Source organism: Podarcis bocagei (genome assembly GCF_964188305.1).
Source record: "Podarcis bocagei genome assembly, chromosome: 2".
NCBI classification, from domain to species: Eukaryota; Metazoa; Chordata; class Lepidosauria; order Squamata; family Lacertidae; genus Podarcis; species Podarcis bocagei.
In genome coordinates this window covers 104,653,111-104,673,562 of record NC_138126.1, presented here as the reverse complement: position 1 = coordinate 104,673,562, position 20,452 = coordinate 104,653,111, and the positions used below count along the sequence as shown (strand labels likewise).

The window sequence follows — 20,452 nt, the reverse complement described above, 5'->3', positions numbered from 1 at the left end:
TAGGAAAATGGGAGAGAAGGGGCTCTATTTATCCCATCTATGTATGTAAAAAAAAGGGGGGGGTTAAACAGCGCAGGAATAAAAACTCTGAGGAGAAAAACAAAGAACCAGGAGGACTTTTATAATACCTGCACCCACTGAAAAGGGCCAAATATATGCTCAAGACTAACAGCACATAGACTTCATCTTAAGGAACTGACACCCTTGGGAGGGGTGGAATTAGATGGAACTTTAGGACAGTTAAGGCAGGAATAGTTGGTTTTTTTAACAGGCTCTGCTCCCATTTGGCAAACTGTCTTAAAAATCTGAAGTATGGAACAGTGACAGATTCTGGAAGATGTGGACAGTCTCTGGAATCCTTTCTTCTAGATAAACCAATGACTCAATATGAGATGTGTATCCCAGGATCCTTTGCAGAGCCAAACAGCAATCTGGGTCCAAACTCCCAGGCTGTCCATAGTTAGGCAGCACCCAGGAGTTTAACTGCAGCATCCTCAGTGACCTTGTAAAGCATCTCTTGAACTTAAGAACGTGCACTGTTGCAAGTGTTGGGGGCCTCCAGCCCATGGCAATATTTGACCCACCAGGCCTCCATTTGGCTCGCGATCCCATTTTCAAAAAAACACACGGCCACTTGCTCCACTCGTGATGTACTATCAGTGGCGGAGCAAGCCAATCGGGCGCCTGGGGTGGCGTGCGTGCCCTGCGCCCAGGGGCAGGGACAGCTGGGGCAGGATGCTCCATGGGGCCTCCGAGGAATCTGCCTGCCTCCTCCCACTCAGCCGCCCTACAGCTGAGGGGGAAGAAGAGTTTGGATTTGATATCCCGCTTTATCACTACCCGAAGGAGTCTCAAAGCGGCTAACATTCTCCTTTCCCTTCCTCCCCCACAACAAACACTCTGTGAGGTGAGTGGGGCTGAGAGACTTCAGAGAAGTGTGACTAGCCCAAGATCACCCAGCAGCCGCATGTGGAGGAGCGGAGAAGCGAATCCAGTTCACCAGATTACGAGTCTACCACTCTTAACCACTACACTACACTGGCTCTCAATTTGGGCCACCGCGTCACTCCTAGGAGAGATCTGTGGCTTGGGCACACTGCAGGCCCTGCGATGAGTGGCGCCCGGCATTTTGTCACCCCCTCAGTGGTGACACCCGGGCCGACCCGCCCCCACCGCACACCCCTTCCTTTGCCCCTGTGTACTATGTGTTGTGGGGCAGGTAAAGAAGCAGCTGGATTTGCTGCTCATATGGCTGGTTTCTGCTGAAAGCAGGATTGAACTACCTGCTTGTCAGCCACCTCACAGGGAGTTTAAAGCTATTTGGTTCAAGTGTGCAAGAGAGCTCCCTATAGGAAACTCACACACAAACCCTGAATAAAGTGTGACTGAATTTGTTATGTACTGAAGTTCTCACCCTGGGCCAGCAGGGGGGATACTGTAGATAGTTGTCACTCAGGTCCACATATGCAAATAAGGAATTGAAAGTGATGTTCAGTGATTGGATAGTTACAGAAAGTTGTTACTGTTGCGTTGTAATGGAGCTCTATATAAGCAGGCTGGCTGAACCCTTCAGTTCAGGTCTGTTCTGGCCTGTGAATAAACAAGAGCTGTTTGAAGAATCGCTGTGTCGTCTGGTATGTTCACCCACAACTTAACAGAATTCCCCATGGATCAGCTAATGCACACCCCTGTGGAAAGCACAAATCGGCACTGATTTCAGAATGAAAGCCGATTTACAATGGAGTTCAATCCCCATTGGTCACTATCTCCTCCCACCCCTGCTGCCCACCTTTGACAGGTAGGCAGGACCAACAGACTTTCAATCACCTGACCATATTATGACATCAGATGATTGACAGGTGAGTGTTCCCACCTAGTTTTCAAACTGGGCCATGGGGGGGGGGAGATAAACATCTCGCCCACCAGGCCAGAAAAAGATTCCCCACCCAAAAGCTATTAGATTGGAGCAAACCGTTTGTCTAATCCACATCCTGTTTCTATCAGTGGTCAGCCAGATGTTTCTGGGAAGCACCCAATATAGGCATGGAAGCAATAGCCCTTCCCTGTTGTGACTTCCCAGCATCTGCTTTGCAGAGATTTACTGCCTCGGAACACACAGGTTCCATCTAGCACTCGCAAATAGCTGCTCCTAATAAGCAAATGGTGCTTATAAAGCCCTAAACAAGGTGGGACCCAAGTACTGGAGGAGCCCCTCTCCCTGTTTCAGCCTGCCCATGTAATGAAGATCTTCTGAAAAGGCCCTACTCCAGGTCCTATTGCCAGGAAGCGTGCATTCCCTGCTGGCGTGAGAAAGGGCCTTCTCTGTGGTGGTATCCTGTTAAGTAATCCTCTCCCCCTGAACCAGTTCTTCATCCCGGCATTTGTGGGAGGTTAATACAATAGGGACGTGGGTGGAGCTGTGGGTTAAACCTCAGAGCCTAGGGCTTGCCGATCAGAAAGTCGGTGGTTCGAATCCCTACAACAGAGTGAGCTCCCGTTGCTCAGTCCCTCCTCCTGCCAACCTAGCAGTTCGAAAGCGCATCAAAGTGCAAGTAGATAAATAAGTACCGTTCCAGCAGGAAGGTAAACGGCGTTTCTGTGCACTGCTCTGGTTCGCCAGGAGCGGCTTAGTCATGCTGACCACATGACCCGGAAGCTGAACGCCGGCTCCCTCGGCCAGTAAAGCGAGATGAGCGCCGCAACCCCAGAGTCGTCCGCGACTGGACCTAATGGTCATGGGTCCCTTTACCTTAATACAATCACATGGTGCCCAGGGTTGAACCACCTGCCCTGTGGTATTTAAAGGCTGCTTTGATATATAATTTATTGATAAGTGTCATTTATTGTCTCTGCTCTGCTCTGGCTTCACTATAGCTTGAGATTATGTTTGATGTTGGGATGAACTCTGGATCAGTTATGATGAGAGACAGGTTTAAAATATCTTAAATAAATAAATAAAGTCCACTATAGCTTTTTGTTTAAAAGAACATGATCCTGCAACCCCCAAGCAATGTTAAAAGTCAGTCAGTCAGTCAGTCAGTCAGTCAGACAGACAGACAGACAGACAGACAGACAGATGATAGATATAGAGATATACAGTGGTACCTCGGGTTGCATACGCTTCAGGTTACACACTCCGCTAACCCTGAAATAGTGCTTCAGGTTAAGAACTTTGCTTCAGGATAAGAACAGAAATCGTGCTCCGGCTGCGCAGCAGCAGCAGGAGGCCCCATTAGCTAAAGTGGTGCTTCAGGTTGAGAACAGTTTCAGGTTAATAATGGACCTCCGGAACGAATTAAGTACTTAACCCGAGGTACCACTGTATACTTTTTCTGCAGCTTACAAAGCTGTATAAACCTATGTCATATCTCCTCCCATTAGACTGCGACCCATATTTCAAGAAGTAAAAATAGGGACACAAAAGGTTTGGGTTTTTTTTGAGGGGGAGGGGAATTGCCCAACTCAAAAAGTTGTTGAGGAAAATTTTTCGAAATCCCCCCCCAGCCAAATCGAAACGTATGGCAACCCTTTACCATCCTCCAGCCTTTCTCAACCCGTGGGTCCCCAGATGTTGTTGAACTACAACTCCCATCACCCCTAGCTAGCAAGGCCTGAGCTCAAGGATGATGGGAGTTGTAGTCCAACAACATTAGGGGACCCACAGGTTGAGAACCGCTGCAACCCAAATTTGGTTTTTTGGACTACAATTCCCATCATCCCTGACCACTGGTCCTGCTAGCTAGGGAAGATGAGAGTTGTGGTCCAACAATAGCTGGAGACCCAAGTATGGGAAACCCTGCTGTAAACACCTAAGTGGAAGTAACTCACATTGAACTCACGTTTGGGCTTTTACTGCCAGTCTTATCTTTTTCTACGGCCGGCACAGGTGGTGCAGTTGCTTGGAAGCCTCAAGTGTCTTTTTGGCCAGCCTTTTGTTGGCGCGGGTGGTGCTCTGGGTTAAGCCACAGAGCCCAGGACTTGCCAATCAGAAGGCTGGCGGTTCAAATCCCCACGACGGGGTGAGCTCCTGTTGCTTGGTCCCTGCTCCTGCCAACCTAGCAGTTTGAAAGCACCTCAAAGTGCAAGTAGATAAATAGGTACCGCTCCAGCGGGAAGGTAAACGGCGTTTCCGTGCGCTGCTCTGGTTCGCCAGAAGCGGCTTAGTCATGCTGGCCACATGACCCGGAAGCTGTACGCCGGCTCCCTCGGCCAGTAAAGCGAGATGAGCGCCGCAACCCCAGAGGCGGCCATGACTGGACCTAATGGTTGGTCAGGGGTCCCTTTACCTTTACCTTTCTTGGCTGAAGCTTGTATTAGCCACTCAGCCTGGGACAGCAGTGTGAACTCTCTCCCTCTCCCTCTCTCTCTCCTGCCCTGCATTCCACTCATTCCAGGACAAGCCAGCCCAAGGTGTCAAAGCAGACCAGCCTCCTCTCCCTGCTGCATGTTGGTAAATAATGCTAATTGCCTCCAGTTATCCTGAAATACCAAACATGTGGAGGTAGCCAGCGGGGCCAGCCTAGCATCAAAGCCAGATAAATTTGCACCAGTTTCTGCTCCCGGACAACTGCTGCCTCACACAGAGGCTGCATCTCCCACTTACGCATTTATTAAATCAGGCTCCAAACATGACAGGTCTAATACCCATAACAAAACACAAGGAGTGTGTTATACCCCCACAATGTACAGTTGTGCCCATTCCATCACGAACCGACCGTGTTCAGCTTCGTGCCCGTCCAATACATTCAACATAATACATTAGATAGATTACATTCAGTGCAATGCATTACATGCGACACTGTACAAGATGCCCTTCAGATACAGCTTGTCCAATGAAGCATATGGAAATCATTCCTTTGGCCACATTTTCTGGGTGCTGACCATCAAATGGTAGCGCCCTTGAATTATGGGATCACTCTTTACTGCTTCCTGCAGAAAACGATCCCATCTTCATCTCTGTGTCTGCCTCAGCCTCTCTTGTCTCTCATACATGTACACACCCAGGGAATCTGAACTAGGCTTGCCATGTCCTGAGCTTCCTATTACATTGGCCACGCAACGCATCACCGAAAAGAATCAAATAGACCACGAAAAAGGATGGCATACATTTTTTTTGCATAAAATCTGTAGTGGTCAATTTGTGCGGATAGATGCAAATTTAGAAATGATCGCTATTAAGAGTTTAAAGAGAGACACAATAAGTCTCACTGTTGTAAACAAAGTCTGCCCTTTTCCCCTTATGGGGTATCCAAGAGCCCATATAGAGTCCTTACATGGGTTCCCTGTTGGTAGGAGAAAATAACAGAGGCCAACCAGAGAATATTGAGAAGCAAAGCAGCTAGTAAGGCTGATCTTTTATTATTACATCACCACCGCGGGGAAACCTGTGTGCTTTCCCAGTCTGTGTGCTATCTATTGATAGGCCACTTTTTAAGGTCCTTGCTGCTCTCCCTTCTTAGGGTCCATTCCCTTTAAACCAGAATTGAGCCAAATGGGGCAGGGATGGGGAACCTGTGGCCCACTGGATGTTTGTTGGACTTCAGCTCCCATCAGCCCCAGCCAGCCTGCCCAATGAGCAGAGGTGATGGGAATCATAGTCCAACAAATGTCAAGAAGAAGAAGAAGAAGAGGAGGAGGAGTTTGGATTTGATATCCTGCTTTATCACTACCCTAAGGAGGCACTGTGGGTTAAACCACAGAGCCTAGGACTTGCCAATCAGAAGGTCGGTGGTTCGAATCCCCACGACGGGATGAGCTCCCATTGCTCGGTCCCTGCTCCTGCCCACCTAGCAGTTCGAAAGCACATCAAAGTGCAAGTAGATAAATAGGGACCGCTCTGGGGGGAAGGTAAACGGAGTTTCCATGCGCTGCTCTGGTTCGCCAGAAGCGGCTTAGTCATGCTGGCCACATGACCCGGAAGCTGTACGCCGGCTCCCTCGGCCTATAAAGCGAGATGAGCGCCGCAACCCCAGAGTCGGTCACGAGTGGACCTAATGGTCAGGGGTCCCTTTACCCTTTACCTTTAAGGAGTCTCAAATCGACTAACAATATCCTTTTCCTTCCTCCCCCACAACAGGCTTCCAACCCCTGAAACAGAAGATGCCTTCTAACAGAGGACCATGCTCTGTAAAGTGGGGCACAGTGTCTCCTACTTCCTATATTTTGCTGATAGCGCTGAGGCTGGGGATAACCTATTGGGTTCTCTCTCTCTCTCTCTCTCTCTCTCTCTCTCTCTCTCTCTCTCTCTCCTGACACCTAACTGGCGGGATCAGACAGAAGCTTGCAGCACCCTGATGATACAATGCTGCTTCCCAGGAAAGCCAGTCTCCTACTTGAAGAACCATGCATGACCTACACCTGCCGTTCTATTTTTTTTTTTTTATAAAATTTTTATTGGGTTTTCCGCTTTTATAAAGACAATACAAACACAAAAATAACACAAGACACAAACATATATAAATTCAGCAGATCCTCGTTTCATAACCTTGTTCCCTGACTTCCCCCCACCCCCCCTCGTGCATCCCAATTCCCAAGATTATATCAGCAAGTTGGTATTTCTCCTCTTAACCATCTTATTCATTTTATTACCTCTTTTCTAATAAAAAAATTGATTTTCCTAAGTTGGACTTAAGTTCTCTTCCATCGATTTTTCATTTTATCTTAATTAAAAGTCATATTAAGCAAACCTAAAAGTCTTAAGAGTTTTTAAGAATCTCCTCTTCCCTCCCTCCCATCCCCGGTTTTTGTCCCTTCCCAATAGAAATCCAAAGTCAAGATTCTCAGCCTGGGTTCCTCACGTCCGAGGCTTTCAAGTCTCTTTCAGTCCCTCTCCGCCGGTCTTGTTGGTAGTCCTTTATGTCAGTCGCCGAGTCTGGAAAAAGATCTTTCACCATCAAAACATATTCTCTTCCCACAAGGAGATTTGAAAGCAACTGCTGGAGAATTTCCACAAAGCCTGTATCTTCAAAATCAAAGTCCAAACGGAGGCCCCAATCATATTTCTTTATTTTAAGTTCCTGTATTCCATATTGTCTCAGAACCTCCTCCTTCTTCTTCTGCGTCTTTCGCAGACTTGTGGTAGATATGTTCCCAGAGTCTCCTTGCTTGTGTTCCACAGATGTCAGCTTTTGGTTGTTGCTTCCCAAGGTTACTTTCTCTTTTTCTTGTTTAGTCTCTTCCACCTCTATAGACATTGTTTCCCATTCAGCTGTGGATTCTTTCTCACTCAGGTCCTCAATACAAACAGCAGAGTTGCCTGTTCCCAAGGTCATAGTGATAAGTTGTTTATTCATGGCTAAGCTCTGCTCTTGTAAGATTCCCACCAATTGAAACATCCTTTCGATTTCCACTAGTAACTTTCCATCCACAGCCATTGTATCCATTGTAGTTTCACAGAATTCCCCCTAGGGGGAATCTGGTTACTTATTAGTCTTTTCTCCAACAGTCCTTTAGCTTATTATTATTACTTTGTTTCCAACAATTTTAGCTCAATTATAACTCGTCTTAATCCAGAGGGATCTTAGATAGTAATTTTTCCACTTTAAACTGCCCGTTTGGCAGCTTTGACAGCTGTCAAACTCCACAGCTCTTACACAGGCACAAAGGCAGGACGTTCCCGAGCCCGGGAGGGGGGGTTGTTTAAAACATAAAGAGGGTCTCCAAAACTCCACTCTCCAGCACAAAATTTCCTTTAGCTAAATCTTGAAAGTTAGTGTCCTTTTTAACTCACCCCACCAAGGGTAGGCTCTCCAGCTTAGCTCTTATGTCGTTGCTTAGATCGTCTGCAAGGGGGGGGTGCGGACTTCCTTTTAGCACACCCCCCGGTCGTCTCCAATTCAGGGTAAAATTTTTAAAGTCCCAATCCGTCTTACTCACGGGTAATTCTTTCAGTCCAGATTTTCAAGGAAGAAAGTCAGCGCTCTCTGGTCATGGCTCGCGGCTTCGCTCCACCGAGGTAGCGGTCGACTCTCAGTGCCACGCCACCCCCGTATCCTCTCCGCAGCCTTTAAAAAGGCTCTTCGTGGATCAGGGGGGGCGCTTAAGGCACCCGCCGAGTCTTCAGTCCGCAGGCTTCCGCGCCTGCGGTTTTTAAGGGTCCCCGCGTCGCCGGCGCGGCAAAGACCCGTCCTCAGTAGAGCCGATTCCCTCCGCAGCTCGGAGGGAATCCGCCATTTCCAGATCGCGTCAACCCGGAAGTCCCCTACACCTGCCGTTCTACAGCATTTGGAAGATTTGCTTCTTAGTGTTGCTGACCCAGCGATGATCAGTGATCCCCTTTCAGTTTTGTGGATTTTATGAAGCATGAAACTTGAGGCAGTTTCATGGCAAGGGGTACACTACATTCCCCACAATGACAAATCTGGGAATGCAACTGCCCTGCAACTCTGGAACAATTTTGTGTTTTTTTAAATAAAACCTTGATTTGTTTAAATGCTTTCTAGCATTAGTACCACTGCTCCTCAAGGTTTTCGAAAGAGCTTGGATCCTGGGGTGTTTTTTTTTAGGAATGGGGGGAGGTGATTAACCCTTTTAGGAAAGGAAAGAAGAATCCTCCCTTACTTTTCCCTGGAAGGAGTGACATGACAGCCTTCTGCCCTCTGTGCATGGAAATGTCAACATGAAGGGAAGCCAGAGACTTTGTCTCTCTGCAGAGATTCTCCCAGAAGGGGGGTAAGTCCTGTAATGTTTAACATCAAAACAAAGAGGCCCTTCTCTGAGCTGCTGAAATGGTAACTACAGGGCCCTGTTATCTCTTCTCTGCACAGAATACCAGCCTCAGCAAGGTTGGCTGCTCGGCTTGTTTAATTTTTAACCAACTTCTGATTGCAGCTTTGGGGGGGGGGGAGAGGGGAGTTAAAAAACAACAACACAGAACTTAAAACTCCTTCCCCAAGACCGAAACTAATCTCCAGACTCTGATGCTTGTGTTGCTATTTGCCTCTTTTTAAAAAAACAACAATTAATTTTGTCTTATTTTCCAAAATGGGGACCTTGTGAAAACATTCCAGAAGTGCAGCCATGTCTGCCACAAGAGAAAAAAGACAGAAACGTCCTGCCCCTTTAGAAACGGGTTTATTTTTCGGCAAATTTGCGTAGAAGGGTAGGTCCTTGTGTGATAGGGCTTTGAGGCAGCTGTCTATTGGAAAAGCAAAACAAAACCCTAAATTGTTACTTACGTGAGTATGTTAAGCCATCAAAATGTATTCCAGATGAAAACTGCCCATTGCCCAGCGCTGAGGTTGGTCTTTAAAAGAGAAGAAAAGTAACAGCCAGATTGGAAAAGCAAAACAGAACAAAACAAACTCTGCTTCAAAACAATTCAAAATTCATTATGTGATGTTCTCCTGAAGCCTGACAGAAAATATGAAAACTTGTCTATTTCACATTCTTCCTGATTTGTTCACCCAAAGTGTACACAGAGGTTAGACTATGCTCGGTCTTTATTGAGCGTTTATTCTGACCTGCATGCATAGATGAGCATTCATCTGATTTGTCTGTTCAGTGGTTATACATCTTCCTGTTAATCATTTGGTCGCTCCTCACTTTTCAGTGCATTTCCCTCTCATTTCCCTATCTGCAAAAGTGCATTTTTTAAAAAGTGGATTTACTTTCTTTATTAAATTTGCATACCACTCAGGGTCTGCGTCGGTTCATATGGGGAGAAGTGGTCCTTGAGGTAGAACAGTGGTACCTCTGGTTACGAACTTAATTTGTTCCGGAGGTCCGTTCTTAACCTGAAACCATTCTTAACCCGAGGTACCACTTTAGCTAATGGGGCCTCCCGCTGCCGCCGCACGATTTCTGCTCTCATCCTGAGGTAAACTTCTTAACCTGAGGTACTACTTCCAGGTTAGCGGAGTCTGTAACCTGAAGTGTTTGTAACCTGAGGTGTTTGTAACCCGAGGCACCACTGTATGGTCCTGAGCCATTTAAGGCTTTATAAGTAAAAACCAGCACTTTGAACTGATACCAGAAACTGATTGGCAGCCAATGCAGTCAGGCCAGGGTTGGTGTTATATGCTCAAACCGTCTTGCCCCGGTGAGCAACATGGCCGCCAAATTCTGCAGCAGCTGAAGGTTCCAAACTGTCTCCGAAGGCAGCCCAATGTCACGGCAACAGCCCCATCATCCCCATTCATTGGGCAAATTTAAAGTTCTGCTATTCACTTGTCAGGGACTGGGCAGAGGAGGAATGGTGGAGACCGCCTGCCCAGCCTGACCCTTCCAGAGAAGAAGTAGACAGTTCAGAATTACAACAGGGGTTTGAGGGAGATCACAGCTCAGAGGAAGATGAGGTGAAAAGTTGGGAAATAATAGGAGAGGAGGAGGAGGCAGAGCTGGAGCAGCTGGCTGACACGTTATCGCTAGAAACCATTATCCAGACTCACCATCTCCCAGAACCTGGCGAGCCTTAAAAGTAGGAGAGCAAAGGGCTGAGAAGCAAAGGGCCCTCAGTGCCACCTGTAGAAGGGATGACGAATAAGGAAGTGGGAGAGAAGGAGAGGGGAGATTTACTCTGGGCAATACCATTACAGTGGTACCTCAGGTTACATACACTTCAGGTTACAGACTTGGCTAACCCAGAAATAGTGCTTCAGGTTAAGAACTTTGCTTCAGTGTATGCTACAACAGCAGCAAGAATACTTATAGAAAAGTATTGGAAGACACAAGATCTACCCACCCTGGAAGAATGGCAGATGAAGGTGATAGACTATATGGGACTGGCTGAAATGACTGGCAGAATCCGAGACCAGGGGAAAGAGACGGCGGAAGAAGATTGGAAGAAATTTAAAATCTATCTTAAGAAATATTGTAAAATTAATGAGTGTTAAAATGTTGTGATTATAGAAAGTAAGTGGATTACAGCTGTAAAGATTAAGCTAAAAGAAAAGAATACAATTAGATAAAATTAAGGGTGAGGATTTGCTGAACCAAATTTGAAATTGGAATGCAGAAAGGGGGGTATGAGGAGGTCGGTGAAGTGGGTTTTAAGAAAATAAGATTTTGAAATTATACTTGTTTGTTTTGTGTTTGTTTGTCTGTAGTATGTAATGTGTATGTTTGTATAATTTGTGAAAATTTAATAAATATTATTTTTTAAAAAAAGAACTTTGCTTCAGGATGAGAACAGAAATCGTGCTCCAGCGGCGCAGCAGCAGGAGGAGGCCCCATTAGCTAAAGTGGTGCTTCAGGTTAAGAACAGTTTCAGGTTAAGAACGGACCTCCAGAAAGAATTAAGTTCGTAACCAGAGGTACCACGTATTCCATGCATTCTAAGTGGCAGCATTTCCAAGCTTCCCTCTGTGAATATTGAATAAAAAGCAGTTGGTAAGAACTTTTCCTGGTCTTATCCATTCCGTGACTGTGGGGTTTGGATCCACTGCCGCCTGACATCACTTTAGAAGCAACCTAAGTAAAGCTAATTGGGGGGGGTGTTAACTTGTTGCCCATTGTTTTCTTTATGGGACACCCTTCAGGTAAGGAGCGGACGTCCCAGAGTAGCTGTCTGTTCCCCCCCCCCACCTCCAAATGCACAGCCAGTGTTTCAGACCACAGCTGCTTGTTCCTCTGGACCACCTCTGCTTCTGGCTAGCTTACTCATTCTACACACCAACTATTCTTACGCACAATTAAAAATGGGGATAGGTATGAATGCCAAAGGCATAAATCAAGTTGCTGCTTTTTTTAAGGTAATTGCTTGACATGTGTTGATATAGCACTGCTATATATAAAAATGTAACCACAACAAACACTGGGGTAAAATACGCACACCCTGATCTAGCCCTAGCCAGGAAGTAGTCATGAAGGACATTTGATGCCTCCAGGCCTGGATGTCCATCGGAAGAGACATCCAGCCACTTGGGGGGGGGGGCATGGCGAACACGACAATACAGATGGGGATTTGCATCTAATTGCGGAAAAGGAAGCCTTTAAACTTGGCTGAGGAACTTCCTCTCTCCCCACCGAAATCGGAAAGATCACCCCTGGCTTGTGGTGTTAGGTTGCCTTTCATTTTTAATTGCTGCTCTCCACTTGTGAGACATACAGTGGTGCCTCGCAAGACGAAATTAATTCGTTCCGCAAGTTTTGCCGTCTAGCGAATTTTTCGTCTTGCGAAGCACGGTTTAAACGGTTTAACAAAGTCGCAAGACGTTTTCGTCTTGCGAAGCAAGCCCATAGGGAAATTCGTCTTGCGAGGCAAATCGCGGACGAAAAAACCTTTCGTCTAGCGAGTTTTTTGTCTTGCGAGGCATTCGTCTTGCGAGGTACCACTGTAATGTTGAGAAGCGGCTTATAAATTTCTTAAATTCACACAAGCAAGGATGGGCAGAGATACAATGTCCACACTTCTGGTTGTGTGTGTTTGATTTAGGCCTGCAGTTTGTGATCCACCACGTGAGAAGCAACATAGAAAGCTGACATACCACGTTAAGACCTGTTACAGATAGGTAGCCGTGTTGGTCTGCCATAGTCAAAATAAAAAATTCCTTCCAGTAGCACCTTAAAGACCAACTAAGTTAGTTCTTGGTATGAGCTTTCGTGTGCATGCACACTTCTTCAGATACACTGAAACAGAAGTTGCCAGATCCTTCTATATAGTGAGAAGGTGGGGAGGGGTATTACTCAGAAGGGTGGTGGGAATGGGTGATTGGCAGATAGCTGAGATGATAGCTGAGGTGATTGGCTCATCTCAGCTATCTGCCAATCACCCATTCCCACCACCCTTCCGAGTAATACCCCTCCCCACCTTCTCACTATATAGAAGGATCTGGCAACTTCTGTTTCAGTGTATCTGAAGAAGTGTGCATGCACACGAAAGCTCATACCAAGAACTAACTTAGTTGGTCTTTAAGGTGCTACTGGAAGGAATTTTTTATTCAGGTTAAGACCTGTTTCTCCATTTACCCTGTTATCATCACTTCTGTGGTCTTGGGTGATTTCCTATCCCTTCCTATCTGGTCTTTTTTAAACTGGAGATGCCAGGGATTGGATGTGGTGATCTACCAATGGTAGATGATCTACCAATGAGCCATGCTCTCTCCTTGTTTCCATGCATAGATCTTATTATATCAGAACCATGGGTGGGAGATGCAGATGGAGGATAAAAGGAGAAAATGTATATAGTGGTACCTCAGGTTAAGAACTTAATTCGTTCTGGAGGTCCGTTCTTAACCTGAAACTGTTCTTAACCTGAGGTACCACTTTAGCTAATGAGGCCTCCCACTGCCGCCACACGATTTCTGTCCTCATCCTGAAGCAAAGTTCTTAGCCCGAGGTAATATTTCTGGGTTAGCGGAGTCTGTAACCTGAAGCGTATGTAACCTGAAGCATCTGTAACCTGAAGCATCTGTAACCCGAGGTACCACTGTACTCCTGCTTGCTCTATCTCTTCCTCCTCCTTCATCACCATCAAGAGTGTGAGTAACCTCCAGGAACCATGGTAGTTTGTGCAGGTATATACACTCATATCTATACAGTATATGAAATTATATAGAGCTGTCATATGTCCGGAATTTCCCGGACATATCTGGGATTCGTCTGTCAGAAATGTCTGGGCAGAATTTCCAAAAATCGGTAAAAATATCTGGGGAAACCCGGGTGTATGACAACCCATGTCATAAGTGGTGTTGTTTTTTGGTGAATGTCCCAAAAAAAATAGCTCAAAAACCTCAATAGGTAAAGGTAAAGGGACCCCTGACCATTAGGTCCAGTCGTGACCGACTCTGGGGTTGCGGCGCCCATCTCGCTTTATTGGCCGAGGGAGCCGGCGTACAGCCACTTCTGGCGAACCAGAGCAGCGTATGGAAACACCGTTTACCTTCCCACCGGAGCGGTACCTATTTATCTACTTGCACTTTGACGTGCTTTCGAACTGCTAGGTTGGCGGGAGCAGGGACTGAGCAACGGGAGCTTACCCCGTCGTGGGGATTCGAACCGCCGACCTTCTGATCGGCAAGCCCTAGGCTCCGTGGTTTAACCCACAGCGCCACCCGCGTCCCCCCCCCCAAAAAAAAGATCAACAACTTTTGTTTCCAGATTTTCACTTTTTGAAATATAGCAATCCTAAATTATGGCTGTGTACACTTTGTAAAGCACCCACCCCAAGAATCCTACAGAATCCTACAGTTGCCAGAATTCTTTTGGGGGAGGGGGTGCTTGAAAATGCGCTTTAAATGCATGGCATGTGCACAGCTGCGGCTCCAAACATTCTGTGGTCCTCTCCAAACAATCTGTCGCACCGTGGTGTGACCAAGAAACAAGACAGACGCAGACCTGCTTCTCAGTAAGTCACATGGGGAAGGGAAAAGTTTAGCCTCCATCCCACATACCCTAACATCCTCCTACATGAAAGGGTGCCATTCACTCTTGTGTAGGAAAGCAAAGCTTTGGGGAGGGGAGGGCAAGACTTGACTGCCTCTCCCCATGACCAGTGCAGAGGCTACTGCAGAAGAATGCAGTGCACCCAAAAACACACTGTATCCCACAGGGGTGCTATACGCAATCCTACTCTTCTAACATGTGGCCCCACCCTCATTTCTCACCACCTGTTTCTCCTTTGGGTAAAAGACTCTGTTCAGACTGCTTTTTATTATTTGGGTCGACTCCAGCTTGCATATTCAGGCCCACAGCAGGGGCCCATGGAAATACTGACCCCAAGCCTCTCTCTTTCCAGGCCCAACTGAACATCATACACCCTCTCTAACAGAAGGCATGCTATCGCCTTCTATTGGAGAGTTTCTCTGCCAGAAACACGGAAATGTTCCTGTGCTGGTACTGGGTAGAAAACCTAGCAAGAGATCTGGCTGGTGTGTAACCCTGAGGTAGCAATTCGACTGCAGTGATGTCTCGTCTTCTCAGGGCTCAAAAGGTTTTGATCCCTAGAAGAATCTCCTCTCTCACATACATACAGCTAGCACATCGCTTGCTATTCTGACAGCCTGTAGGGAGGAATGGAGGACCAAAGGTCTCCCTGACATTGTGCTTGTGACATCATCCAGAAACCTAGGAATCTGCTTCCTACTAGGTCATTGGTCCATCTGTGTCCACTCACTGACAGCAGCTCTCCAGGGTTCCAAACAGGGAACTGTTCCCAGCCCTACCTGGCAATGCAGCTGTGTGAATGTGGGACCCTTTGCATGCAAGGCAGAGGAGCTACAGTCCTTTCATAAGCGATGGGTGATACCACAACATTTCCCCCTCTGGGCCTGCCCCAACCATTTTGCGTTTCGCCTCTTTAATAGGGTGAGCCGTTTCTCACTCAGACGCAAGAGCTGTCATCTAGCCTTTAAAAAAAAATAAAAATGAATAGCATCAAGGTTTTCCCTCTGTCTCTCTCATGCCACAAGCACTCCACCATTTTGAGACTTCTTTGCTTTTATTTCATTTTTAAAGGGTTTAGCGGATATTGTTGAAAGCTGTGCAAGCTTGCCTCTTTAACCGTGTTGAGTGCGCACATTTTGAAAAAACATCAAGGGAGGCTTCAGTGGAAAGCTGGGGTAGCGTAGTGATGGAAGATATATCATACCTTTAAAGCATGTGGCTTCCCCCAAAGAATCCTGGGAACTGTATTTACACTTCACCAGCGCTACAGTTCCCAGCACCCTTAACTAAAGTTCCCAAGATTCTTTTTTTTGGGGGGAGAGCCATGTGTTTTAATTGCAATTTAAATACAGTGCTACCTCGGGTTAAGAACTTAATTCGTTCTGGAGGTCCATTCTTAACCTGAAACTGTTCTTAACCTGAAGCACCACTTTAGCTAATGGGGCCTCCCGCTGCCGCCGCACGATTTCTGTTCTCATCCTGAGGTAAAGTTCTTAACCTGAGGTACTATTTCTGGGTTAGCGGAGTCTGTAACCTGAAGCGTCTGTAACCTGAAGCATCTGTAACCTGAGGTACCACTGTACAGAATGTATATGCAGCCTATGTTATGTCTCAAGATGTCGTCACTGGGTATAGCTCAGTCGGTAGAGCATGAGACTCTTCATTTTAGGGTCGTAGCTTCAAGCCCCATGTTGGGCAAAGGATTCCTGCATTTCTGGGGTTTGGACTACATGGCCATTGTGGTCCCTTCCAGCTCTACAATTCTATGATTCTAAGTCCTTTGTTCAAATCTCACCTTTGACAAGAACTTATAGGCCATCTTAGGTCTATCTTAGGCGGTCTCAGCCTCAGTCTCTCACCACACCTCCATTTACAATATGGGGAGGGAAACAAGCTGGAACATGTGCAGAGGAAGGCAACTAGGATGATCAAGGGTCTAGAACAGGGGTCAGCAAATTTTTTCAGCAAGGGGACGGTCTACCGTCCCTCATACCATGTGGTGGGCCGGACTATATTTTGAAAAGAAAAGAAAATGAACAAATTCCTATGCCCCACAAATAACCCAGAGAGGCATTTTAAATAAAAGCACACATTCTACTCATGTGAAAACACACTGATTCCCAGCCCATCCGCAGGCTGGATTTAGAAGGTGATTGGGACAGATCCGGCTCCCGGGCCTTAGTTTGCCTACCCATGGTCAAGAAGCCAAGCCTTATGAGGAATGGTTGAAGGATCTGGGTATGTTCAGCCTGGGAAAGAGTAGACTGAGAGGAGATATGAAAGCCACCTTCAAATATCTCAAGGGCTGTCACATGGAAGATGGAGCAATCTTGTTGTCTCCTGCTCTGGAGGGTAGGACTCGAACCAGTGGAGTCAAGTTGCAAGAAAGGAGATTCCAACTACAGGATTCTGACAGTAAGAGCTGTTCAGCTGTTCAGCAACGGTCTCCCCCAGGAGGACTCTCCTTCCTTGGAGGTTTTTAAGCAGAGGTGAGATGGCCATCTGTCATGGATGCTTTAGTGGAGATTCCTGCATTGCAGGGGGTTGGACTAGATGACCCTTGGGGTCCCTTCCAACTGTACAATTCTATGATTATATTATTCTATGAATCAACCCTCCATAGATTATACTGGAACAAGCAGCTAAGCCGGCTAGTGCAATTATAGTGTGTAAAAGCCCTTCACCTTGCTTTGCACACCTTACACTGGTAGTGACCTTCAGCTGATACACACTTTATAAAAATAATATAATAATAAATTATTATTTCTACCCCGCCCATCTGGCTGGGTTTCCCCAGCCAATCTGGGGAGCTTCCAACAGAATATTAAAAACACAATAAAACATCAAACATTAAAAACTTCCCTAAACAGGGCTGCCTTCAGGTGTCTTCTAAAAGTCGAATAGTTGTTTATTTCCTTGACATCTGATGGGAGGGTGTTCCACAGGGCGGGTGCCACTACCGAGAAGGCCCTCTGCCTGGTTCCCTGTAACCTCACTTCTCGCAGTGAGGGATGAACAAGTAATAGTCTGAGCTACCACTGCATCTTAGTGCCCCTACCTGAGGTCCAGGAGTGATGGCAAGACTTGTCCCTCTCACTTCTGTGAAATGGGAACACTCTTAACTAGGCTGCTGATTTCACAGAGGGGCTCAGAAGATGATCATCGGCTCTTAGTTTTTTAAGGTGATTGCGTAACTACTGATTTTAAAGTGTTAAATAATGACACTGCGCATTTCATATTGGGTTTTTATGTAAGATTAGAATTCAGAAGTGGCACTTAGAATAATGGCATGAGGCAGCCCGGTGATATTTCTAGCAGGCGAGAGAAGATCCCATTTTAGAAGCAGCGATCTTTAACCACAGTGGCAGATGCAGTTTCCATTCCTAGCTCCATCTAGTACATGTGTTAATTCAGTTCTTTGGATTGTCCTACAACTAATTTTAAATGTGCTTTTTCATTTGTTGGGCAATATATATTTAAATATATATACCAGGACCCAGAACAAAAATGTCTGATGTCCTGTTTGATGCTTTCATTTGATGCTTTCATTACTAACCCCCCCCCCCATCTCTCTCGGTGTCACATCCTCTTTTTAAAAAGTCTTCCCATTTTACAGGTGGGAATACTGTCTCATCGAGGGAGAATAAAGATCTACTGCTTCTGTGGATCCTGTCGCCTGATGCGATCATCTCACCTTGCCACACGGGCAGGCCCGTCCCTGTGTACAACAAATCACAAAATACAATACAGAGCACAAAATGAAGATTGAATTAATCAGATCCAATACATTCTTAACTTTCTCATTCAAATCCACGGGACTAAAAATGTGGATCACATTCATAGTTTAGGCCAGTCAATAAATATGGGGGCCTCCAGTTGTTGTTGGAACTCAGCTTCTCTTAAGAACCCCCAGCCAGCAGGCCCAGAGGTCTGAGATACAGTGGTACCTCAGGTTAAGTACTTAATTCATTCCGGAGGTCCGTTCTTAACCTGAAACTGTTCTTAACCTGAAGCACCACTTTAGCTAATGGGGCCTCCCACTGCCACCGCGTGATTTCTGTTCTCATCCTGAAGCAAAGTTCTTAACCCGAGGTACTATTTCTGGGTTAGCGGAGTTTGTAACCTGAAGCGTCTGTAACCTGAAGTGTCCGTAACCCGAGGTGCCACTGTATGTATATATGTTCTGTGAGAAGGAAAGGTCTGTGAATGTGTGAGAGAGGGGGGAAGGTACGTGTGGAAGTGTGAATGTGTGGTCTGTGAGAGAGAAGAAGAGATGTACTTGGGCCTCATGTTGGGCAAAAAGATTCCTGCCTTGCAGGGGGTTGGACTAGATGACCCTTGGGGTCCCTTCCAGCTCTATGAGTTAGTGATTCTGTAATTTAAGGAACTCCTTCTTGAAAGAAGTTTGCCTGTCACCAATCTTCCTGATGCCCAAATGAAACCATTTTTTTAAAAAACAACAACCCCCAGCTTTTAAACACATTATTTTTAAAACACTCTGGACGTTAATCAGTGTTAAAACACTTATTAACCTGACTTAAGAATTTCATCTCATTTTTGTACACAAAGCTGATGGGCAGTACAGTGGTACCTCGGGTTAAGTACTTAATTAGTTCTTGAGGTCCGTACTTAACCTGAAACTGTTCTTAACCTGAAGCACCACTTTAGCTAATGGGGCCTCCTGCTGCCGCTGCGCCGCCAGAGCACGATTTCTGTTCTCATCCTGAAGCAAAGTTCTTAACCCGAGGTAATATTTCTGGGTTAGCAGAGTCTGTAACCTGAAACATATGTAACCTGAAGCGTATGTAACCTGAAGCGTATGTAATCCGAGGTACCACTGTAGTGGCAATTGGAGTCCAGCAACATTTGCCACTAGGGTAGGGAAGTCTGATCTATTGAGTAGAACAGGAATGGGGAAACCTTAGCCCTCAACTGTTGACAGGCTCCAATTCCCATCAGTCCCGGGCACCGTGGGCAATAGTTAAGGATGATGGGAGTTATAATCCAACAAGATACGAAGGACCATCATTTCCCCATCTCTCCAATAAATGAATGTCTAAAAGAAATTGTTATGTACTGATGTTCTCACCCTGGGCCAGCAGGGGGATACTGTAGATAGTTATGCAAATGAAGGATCGAAAGTAACGTTCTGTGATTGGTTAGTTTGTATGCAAATGAAGGATCGAAAAGTGACATTCTGTGATTGGATAGTTTTAGAAGGTTGCAACAGTTACAATTGTTCTGGAGCTCTATATAAGCAGGCTGACTGAGCTCCTCAGTTAGTTCTGTTCCAGCTTAAAAACTTTAAAACACACACACACAATTCTAAGGTCGTCTAAGGACTGGTGTCATGTAGTGGTGAATTTTCACACGGGAGCTTAGAATTCCTTTCATAAAATCTCACCACAGCTATTAACTGATTAGGTGTGACCCAATAATAAAAGTGTTGTTTTTAGGTGGTGTTCAGCAAACTCCTCTAGTGCAGCTGCAACATGGAGACTTTAATTCTGACCTGCTTTGCACAGTTGTTTGGAAGAGTTCCCGAGATAATGAAGTGTTTGAATTACTCTGAAGCACCATATATAAATTCTAAGAATTATCGCTGACTGTGCCTGATGAAAAACTTCAGTGATACCCTTAATTTATTTATTTTTTAAATTTCAAATGGATAAAGTCATCTTTCTTTAAAAGCACCATCTGAAGCGATTTTGTGTCTTTTGTGCATTGGGTCATTTTCTCCGGTCCACTCAGGGATGACTTCCAGCGTACCTGCAAACAAATCTTCCCAAAGGTAATACTATAGATGGTTGTTTCGTCTGGCACCACAAAACTGCACTCTCCCCTGTTGCTTCCACTTTTTAACCTGAGACAACTGTTGTGATGGAACAGTCTTGAGTGACAAGGAACTTTCAGACAAGGTGAGATCACAAGCTTGTGCCCTGTAATAGCCAGGGCAACTATCAGCCAGTCACATCTGCTAATCTTTTTGTTTAAAGCAACTTTTTCACACACACAAAATTGGCTCTGCTCATGTGTAAGCCCAAATTAAACAGCTCAGGCTTTTCCTGGCATAGGGATAAAGAGATGAGGCAAATTTTGCATGCTTAATACCTGCATGCCAAAAAGTTAT

General features: G+C 45.9%; 2 long non-coding RNA genes across 2 annotated transcripts; both read right to left on the bottom strand.

The window, feature by feature from the left end:
* Window positions 1-6,080: 6,080 nt before the first annotated feature.
* On the bottom strand, window positions 6,081-9,240 carry LOC308579910. Its single transcript, XR_014004629.1, has 3 exons — window positions 8,207-9,240; window positions 6,254-6,357; window positions 6,081-6,219 (listed from the first exon to the last, which is right to left on the bottom strand). It is a non-coding gene; the product is annotated as an uncharacterized lncRNA (long non-coding RNA).
* Window positions 9,241-12,281: 3,041 nt separating this feature from the next.
* On the bottom strand, window positions 12,282-19,396 carry LOC308579912. Its single transcript, XR_014004631.1, has 3 exons — window positions 19,133-19,396; window positions 12,891-13,323; window positions 12,282-12,436 (listed from the first exon to the last, which is right to left on the bottom strand). It is a non-coding gene; the product is annotated as an uncharacterized lncRNA (long non-coding RNA).
* Window positions 19,397-20,452: the final 1,056 nt, after the last annotated feature.